Source organism: Pseudoliparis swirei, chromosome 5 (assembly GCF_029220125.1).
Source record: "Pseudoliparis swirei isolate HS2019 ecotype Mariana Trench chromosome 5, NWPU_hadal_v1, whole genome shotgun sequence".
NCBI lineage: Eukaryota > Metazoa > Chordata > Actinopteri > Perciformes > Liparidae > Pseudoliparis > Pseudoliparis swirei.
In genome coordinates, this window is record NC_079392.1 from 25,647,746 (window position 1) to 25,655,305 (window position 7,560).

Below are 7,560 nucleotides of genomic sequence, written 5' to 3' on the forward strand. Positions count from 1 at the left end.
GGAGAGAGGGGGCGGGGCACTTTACTTCTGTCACTGAGAGTGGGAGAGGGGGAGAGAGAGAGAGAGAGAGCAAGAGAGAGAGAGAGAGAGAGAGAGAGAGAGAGAGAGAGAGAGAGAGCGAGAGTGAGAGATTTTTTGATTTTTGAAAAACACTTTTACATTTTTCCATTACAACATTTCTTTAAAAATAAAGTGTTTAAAAAAAATCAAATTGTTTAAAATAAAAGCAAACAAACAAAAAAAAAAACATTAAACAAAAGAAAACATGTTTTACCTAATAAAAAGTGGTGCAAACTCCAGCTCCTCCTCTACCACAGAACAAACAATATCTTTAAAACACCAGCGTTGTTTAAAAGCATCCAGGTCTCCAATGTGTTTGTAAAACCTGAACTCCAGCCAGAGTCTGGCTCTGATGTTACAGAGCCACACTGCCTTGGCCTCCTGCCCTCTCTGTTTTCCACCGGGACTTCCTAGTTAAATAAATTGCCATTTTGCTTCACGGATAAAAATTTAGGAGCTGCCACTTTTCTTTTCTGTTTTTGTAGGCAGCTCCATGATAAAAACCTTCTCTGTAAAAACACATTAAAAGACTAAAACCACTGTTAAAAGAGCGAAGAAACTCAAAAGTCTCTTACACTCGTTAAAAACATGGTAAATAGTCTCCCGGAGGTCACAGAACGGGCACTGGCTCAGGACAGCGGGATTGATTACCGAAATAAAAGCGTTGGACGCGACAGCACCGTGTAAAATCCGCCACTGGAGGTCAGCGGTCCTTTTCTTTAGGGGAGGCTTGTATAGGAGCCCCCACTGCAGGCCAGGGCCTCCATGCCCAAGTCTCTCTGACCACACAGTGGGCGGTCTGTTGCACAGTCTGGACCTGTTGATGCTCTTCACGAGGTTAAAATACAAAGTCTTCTTGTCTGCTTTGTTCAGTGTGCAGTTTTCTGGGTGGCTCGTTCTTAGCAGGGGCGGTGAGTCCCCTAGCCCCGGGCTGAGGGAGATGTTTGGGAAGGGTCTGCAGGGTCCGGCTCTGCTCTCCGCTGGCTGTAGTCGTTGAGGAGGCTCCTCTCCAACCCGGTCAGCCTCTGCCTCCACAGCTCCAGGAGCCTCCTCGCCACCCGGTCGGAATGCAGACCCAGCAGGAGCCCAGGGCCGGGGGTCGCTCAGCGTCGGCCCCACTGCATCCACCAACTGCTGCAGGAAAGGGTCTTTGTTCGCAGCAGCGCCCGTTAGTCCAGGGGTGACGCTGCTGCTAATGTCTAGTTTTGCCCCGTGAATTAATGGTTCTCTCAACAACCAGAACAGAGAGTCAGACTGTGGGCACCTTTCGTGCTTAAAAAGGGCCCACGACTTAAAAACACCCTGATAAGATGAGGCAGCCCACTTAGTTTAAAAAGCTGGGGTCTATTAAAAACAGAGCAGTATCCAGCCCTAGGTTGTCAGCACGTCTGAGGATGCAGCTGGCCACGTCTCGCCACACTAAAAACCCCGGACTCGTTAAAAACTTCTGAACAAACTGCAATCTAAAAGTGGCCGTCCGGCTGGCCAGGTGGACAAGGCCCTGTCCCCCCTCCTCTCTGGCTAAAACAGCACCCCTGTGTCACCCAGTGTAGACCCTCCCAAAAGAAATCTACCATCTTCTTTTGTATGTTGGCTAAGAAGCCCGAGGGAGGGTCTAAAACTGTCAACCTGTGCCACAGTTGGGATGCAATAAGATTGTTTAAAACCAGTACTCTACCTTTAAAAGACATCTGGGGGAGCAGCCACTTCCACTTGGAAAGTTTCCCCTCTATCTTCTCTGTGACGCCCTCCCAGTTCTTCTGGACCATGCTCGGTTTCCCCAGGTATATTCCTAAATATTTAAAACCGTCCGTCTTCCATATGAGTTTTTGTGGAAGAACCGGGAGGCCACGCCACTCCCCCACAGCGAGGGCTTCGCTTTTCTTCCAGTTCACCCTCGCTGATGATGCCGTGCTAAAATCCTGTACTATTCGATTTAAAAGGTTTACATCATTTTGATTCTTGATAAAAACAACAACGTCGTCGGCATATGCCGATAAAATCATTCCTTTACTAAAACCAGGTAAAACCAAACCATGTAGGCTAGAGCGTATTTTAATGAGGAGGGCTCGAGGAGAGTGCGTAGAGCATCCCGGACAGAGCACAACCCTACCGGATCCCTCTACCCACTCTAAAAGGAGCACACAGCCTGCCGTTTATCTTCAGCACACTCTCAACATTACTGTACAACACCTTGATCTTAGCTATGAAACCAGCGCTGAACCCAAACTTCCCCAGAACTTTCCAGAGGAAGCCGTGTTCAACGCGGTCAAAAGCCTTTCCTGATCTAGAGAAATCAGACCAGTATCCATACCCAACGAGCTGGAGACCTCCAAAACGTCCCGAATGAGGTGGACGTTGTCCACCATGGACCTGCCGGGCACACAGTAGGTCTGGTCCCGATGGAGGACCTGCTCCATAGCTCCCTCAGCCTGGAGGCCAGGACCCTGGACAGAAGCTTGTAATCCACACACAGCAGAGACACAGGCGCCAGTTACCGATGTCCTGCGGGTTTCCTTTTTGCGGCAGTAGCGTCAGCACTGCCCTCCGGCAGGACATCGGCATGGAACCAGAGGCCAGACTCTCATTGAAGACGTCTAGGATGTCCCTTCCGAGGACATCCCAGTATTTCTTGTAGAATTCAGCGGGGAGGCCGTCGATTCCGGGGGCGCCCATCCCTGCATTCCCTGCAGGGCAGCTTTCAGCTCTTGGGGGGTTATGGGTCTGTCGAGCTCCTCATTAGTCTCCTCGGAGACCTGAGGCAGCTCCCCACAGAGCCCCTCCGCCGACTCTCGCTCCTCCCTATACTCAGTGGCATAAAGGGAGGAGTAAAACCCCACCGCTCGCTTCCGGATCTGGCTTGGCTCCACAACCGACTGCCCTGCGTCCGTCAGCAGTGAGTGGATCACTCGCCTGCCCACTCCTCTTCTCCAGGCCGAAGAAGAAGCTAGAGGAGTGTCCATCTCCGCGATGGTCTGGAATCGGGACCTGACCAGTGCGCCTTGCACTTTACTTGAACAGGTCGGCGAGCCGCTTTTTACTGAGGACTTCAATATGTCCTCGATCTCCTGTGGACTCGCTAAACTTTCTAGGTCCACTATCTCAGTCTCCAGGTCCTTCATAGATCTGGTGACGTCTCTAGTGACGTTGAAAGTGTGCTGCTGACAAAGGAGCTTAATTTCCACCTTACCACGGTCCCACCACTGCCTAAGATTATTAAAATCACTCTTCCTCAGCCTAAAAATGCCCCAAAAATAAAACAACACCTCTCTAAAATTCCTATCGAAAGTTAAAACTGTATTAAAATGCCAATATGCACTCCTGGGTAAAAAATTCCTAATAAAAACATGACATAAAACCAAAGAGTGATCAGTAAAACCAGCCGGAACAATGCTGCACATTTTAAAAATATTAAAATGGTGCTTAAAAACATAAATACGGTCTAACCTGGCTGAGGAGATCCTTCCCTCCCTAACGTGGGACCATGTGTACTGTCGGCAGTCCGGATGCATCCTTCTCCACACGTCCACCAGACCATGAGAATGGACCAGCCTCCTCAGCACCTGCTGTGAAGCTGGATGTGGCTCTGTGTGATTTCTGTCATTAAAATCATCCTCTGTGCAGTTAAAATCCCCCCCCAAGAATAAAAAATCCTCCGAGGCACAGTCATTTAAAACATCATTAACTTTGGATAAAAACAGCTGCCTCTCTGTCCCAGTTGTTGGAGCATAGATATTTATAAAAACCACGTTAAAAGGTCGAACCGTGCTTCCACAAAGAACAGCCTCCTCCACGATGTGTTTGACCTCCAGTGACCGCGGGCTGAAGGCCCTGGAGAAGAGGAAGCCCACTCCTCCGCTGAGGTTGGTGTTGTGGCTCAGAAGGACTTCCCCCCCCCACTCCCTCCTCCAGTCCGCCTCGTTGGTGCTGTCGCTGTCGTCTCTTGTAAGAAGAGAACATCGTTGGCCTTCATCTTGTTAAATTCATAAATAGATGTTCTCTTCTTACTGTCCTCGCTCCATTTACGTTTAAAACTCAGACTCTGAATGTGTTCATTAAAAGACAAGAGTTTAAAAACAAATAAAACTTAAAATCAACAAATCAAATAAAACCCACATTGGAGCTCTCCACCTCCCCTGCTGGATGCACTCCTTTACTTTGAGTAAAATCTTTTAATCCTAAAACCTCTTGCTTTTCAAACTTTTTCTTTTCATATAATATCTGCAAGACTGTACAAAGGTCACGAGGTCAGGAAGTGATCCCTGACCTCCACTTTCCTTTGTTTTTGTTCTGTGTAAAAACTGGCTTATTTCATCCACTGTGTGAAGTTTTGAGTTTGACTGTTTGTTAAATTTAGAGGTGAGTCGCTGTCGTCTGCCCCCTCCTCGTCACTGCTGTCCTCCACCGGCCCCGCCCTCTGACTCCTCCTCCTCTCCTCCACCCTGCTGGCCTTGGCCTCGCTGCCGCACTCTGGCCGCTCTTCTTTCTTTTGGGGCCCTTTCTGCCTCCCTGCTTCCTCCTCATCCATGTCTGCCTGCTCCGCCCCCTCTTCCTCTGCACCGTCCTCCTCCACCTGTCCGCCTCCACCCACCTGCCCTACCCCTCTATGGGCTTCTCACCACCCTTGTCCTCGTCTTTATTTCCTTTTCCTCCTCTTTCCCACTTTCCTCTTTATTCTCCACCCCACTCCCACTTCCACCTCTAAGCCCGTGCCTCCATCACCACCATCACCAATATTTGTTGTTGTTTTTTAATCTTTTTTGTTTGTTTTCCCCTTCTTTTTCTTTTTTTCCTTCCTCCTCCCCACTTCCCACCTCACCCACAGCCTCTACCCCACTGCTCTTGGCAGATCCCCCCACATCCCCTCCATTTTCTTGGTCCGCTTTTCCTTTTTTTTCCTCGCTCCCGACTCCACCCACAGCCTGCTTCTCACTGCCCTGTCCAGGCTCCCCACCCTCTTCCCCCCCCTCGCCACCCTTACCCCCATCGCCACCATCACCACCACCATCACTCACTCCCTCATTCATACTCACCACATGTGTGTCGGGTGCAGCAGCAGTGACGCCGCTCGCCGCGCCCTCCGTTGGAATCGGCGGCGCCGCCGCCGCAGCGCCGCCGCCCCGGCGGCGCCTCCTCTCAGAGACGCCGCCGCGAGCCCCGCAGCCGCGGCAGCGGCAGCCGCCTCACCTGCTGTTCCCCACGCTGGTGTAGCGCGTCGTGACGCGCCGGACGGACCCGAGCCGCCCGGACCAGCTGGCGCAGGGTCGCCTCGCTTCGAGCAGGCCCTCGCGGTGTGCCCCTCCTCCCCGCAATGAAAGCACTTCATCGCCGATGAAGACGCGTAGACGTTATAATTAACATCATCTACTCTGACGCTGAAGCGCAGGTTTAACTCCGCGCTCCGGTCGTTGAGTATCATATAAACCGATCTACGGTAACTCATGATATGCTTCATCGAGCTCTCCTTGAACCCCGATGAGATCTCTCATCGGGGAGACCAGTTTTCCGTGCCGGGAGAGCTCTCTGCTGAGAAACTCATCGGAGATGAGCGGAGGGACGTTTGAAACGAGGACTCTGGTGGACGGCTGGTCCAGCGGAAACACCTGTACAAACAAATCTCCCACCGAGAGACCCTCCTCTACCACGCGGCTTACCTTCCCCACCTGATCCAGGAAGATCACGACCGAGCCGTTCATCTTGGCGGCGGACTTCACGCTGCTGAACCCGACTTTCTTCCCGACTGCCCGAGCCAATTCCTCCACGCTGCACGAGGAGTCACCGGCAATCTTCATCCCGTGTCTCCTCGTGAGCAGCGGGGGGGGAATCGGGGCAAACATTTCCGCCTCGCCCCGAGCCCGGTGAGGCACCGGCAGCGGGAAGACACCCAGAGAAAAACCCAAATAACCACCAAACAACTTAAACTACTGTGAAACCCAACTAATAAACCACATAAACTAAATACAAACAACTATGAAAGAATAGAGAAGAGAGAAACACACAGACAACGCTCCACAGCTCCCACACACACACCCTGTCGCTCTGACGCTCAGCGTGAACTGAGAGAGAGAGAGAGAGAGAGAGAGAGAGAGAGAGAGAGAGAGAGAGAGAGAGAGAGAGAGAGAGAGAGAGAGAGAGAGAGAGAGAGAGAGAGAGAGAGAGAGAGAGAGAGAGAGAGAGAGAGAGAGTCTCCCACCGACCCAGTGTTGAGCTGAGTAAAACTTTTACTTCCGGTACTTTAAGAATACTTTGAAGAAAACGTGTGAACTTTAACTGACGCAGGCCTAGTATTACGTACTATGTAGTCCACAGTATTATATTGTAGTATATTCTATGAAGTACACAGTATTATATTGTAGTATATTCTATGAAGTACACAGTATTATATTGTAGTATATTCTATGTAGTACACAGTATTATATTGTAGTATATTCTATGTAGTACACAGTATTATATTGTAGTATATTCTATGTAGTACACAGTATTATATTGTAGTATATTCTATGTATTACACAGTATTATATTGTAGTATATTCTATGTAGTACACAGTATTATATTGGTACACAGTATTATATTGTAGTATATTCTATGAAGTACACAGTATTATATTGTAGTATATTCTATGTAGTACACAGTATTATATTGTAGTATATTCTATGTAGTACACTAGTAGGCCTACATTGTAGTACTTGTACTTCTTCCACCGCTCGACCGTACATCATAGGACTGCTCTGATTGGTTCCTCTCTGAGGCCCTCAGCCTATGAGAGCCACGTGTCTCCTCTGTCGTCATCAAACTGCTCCGTCGGGGCATCACAAACAGCTGCTTATTGTTCAGGCACCTTTCTGGGCTCCTATCGGTCCCATATTATTATGTTTGTTTAAACATTAACAAAATAAAGTAACTAATAAACTGTAGATAATCTTCTCTAAACGTATATAATAAACAAGTGAAGCTCCCGGAGAGATGTGTCTCACCAGGCTGAACGGAGTGTTTGACTTTGACCACTAGGGGGCAGTGTAGGCTCAATGGATCTCACCGCAGCCTTCACTGACACTTTTTGGGGGAGTTTTCTTATATTAAAATTAGAGATTCACGTTTTTTTAAACGTAAATTTTTCTCTGTTGATGCTTAGTTTCTCTCACCAGAGCAATCAAATTACATTTTAAATATATAAACACTGCAGATTAAAGAATATATATGTATATAAAATGTGTTTTCCTGTTTGGAAGTCCCTGTTAAACGTTACCTCAGAGAAACAAGGAACAATAAAAAATAAAAATGATGAATCATAAACGTTGACATGTCTTTTTTTTAAAAGATGTAATACAGGAAACATTATATGCATATAAAAAGTATGATGTCATGAGAACACATTAAAACAAAGAGAGAACAAATCAAACAAATCCATTTATTTGATACAAAGAAATTTGAAAAATAGGACCCTTCAGTAATATTATATATAAATAATTAGGTTTAGCACTTACGATACATTTAAATTA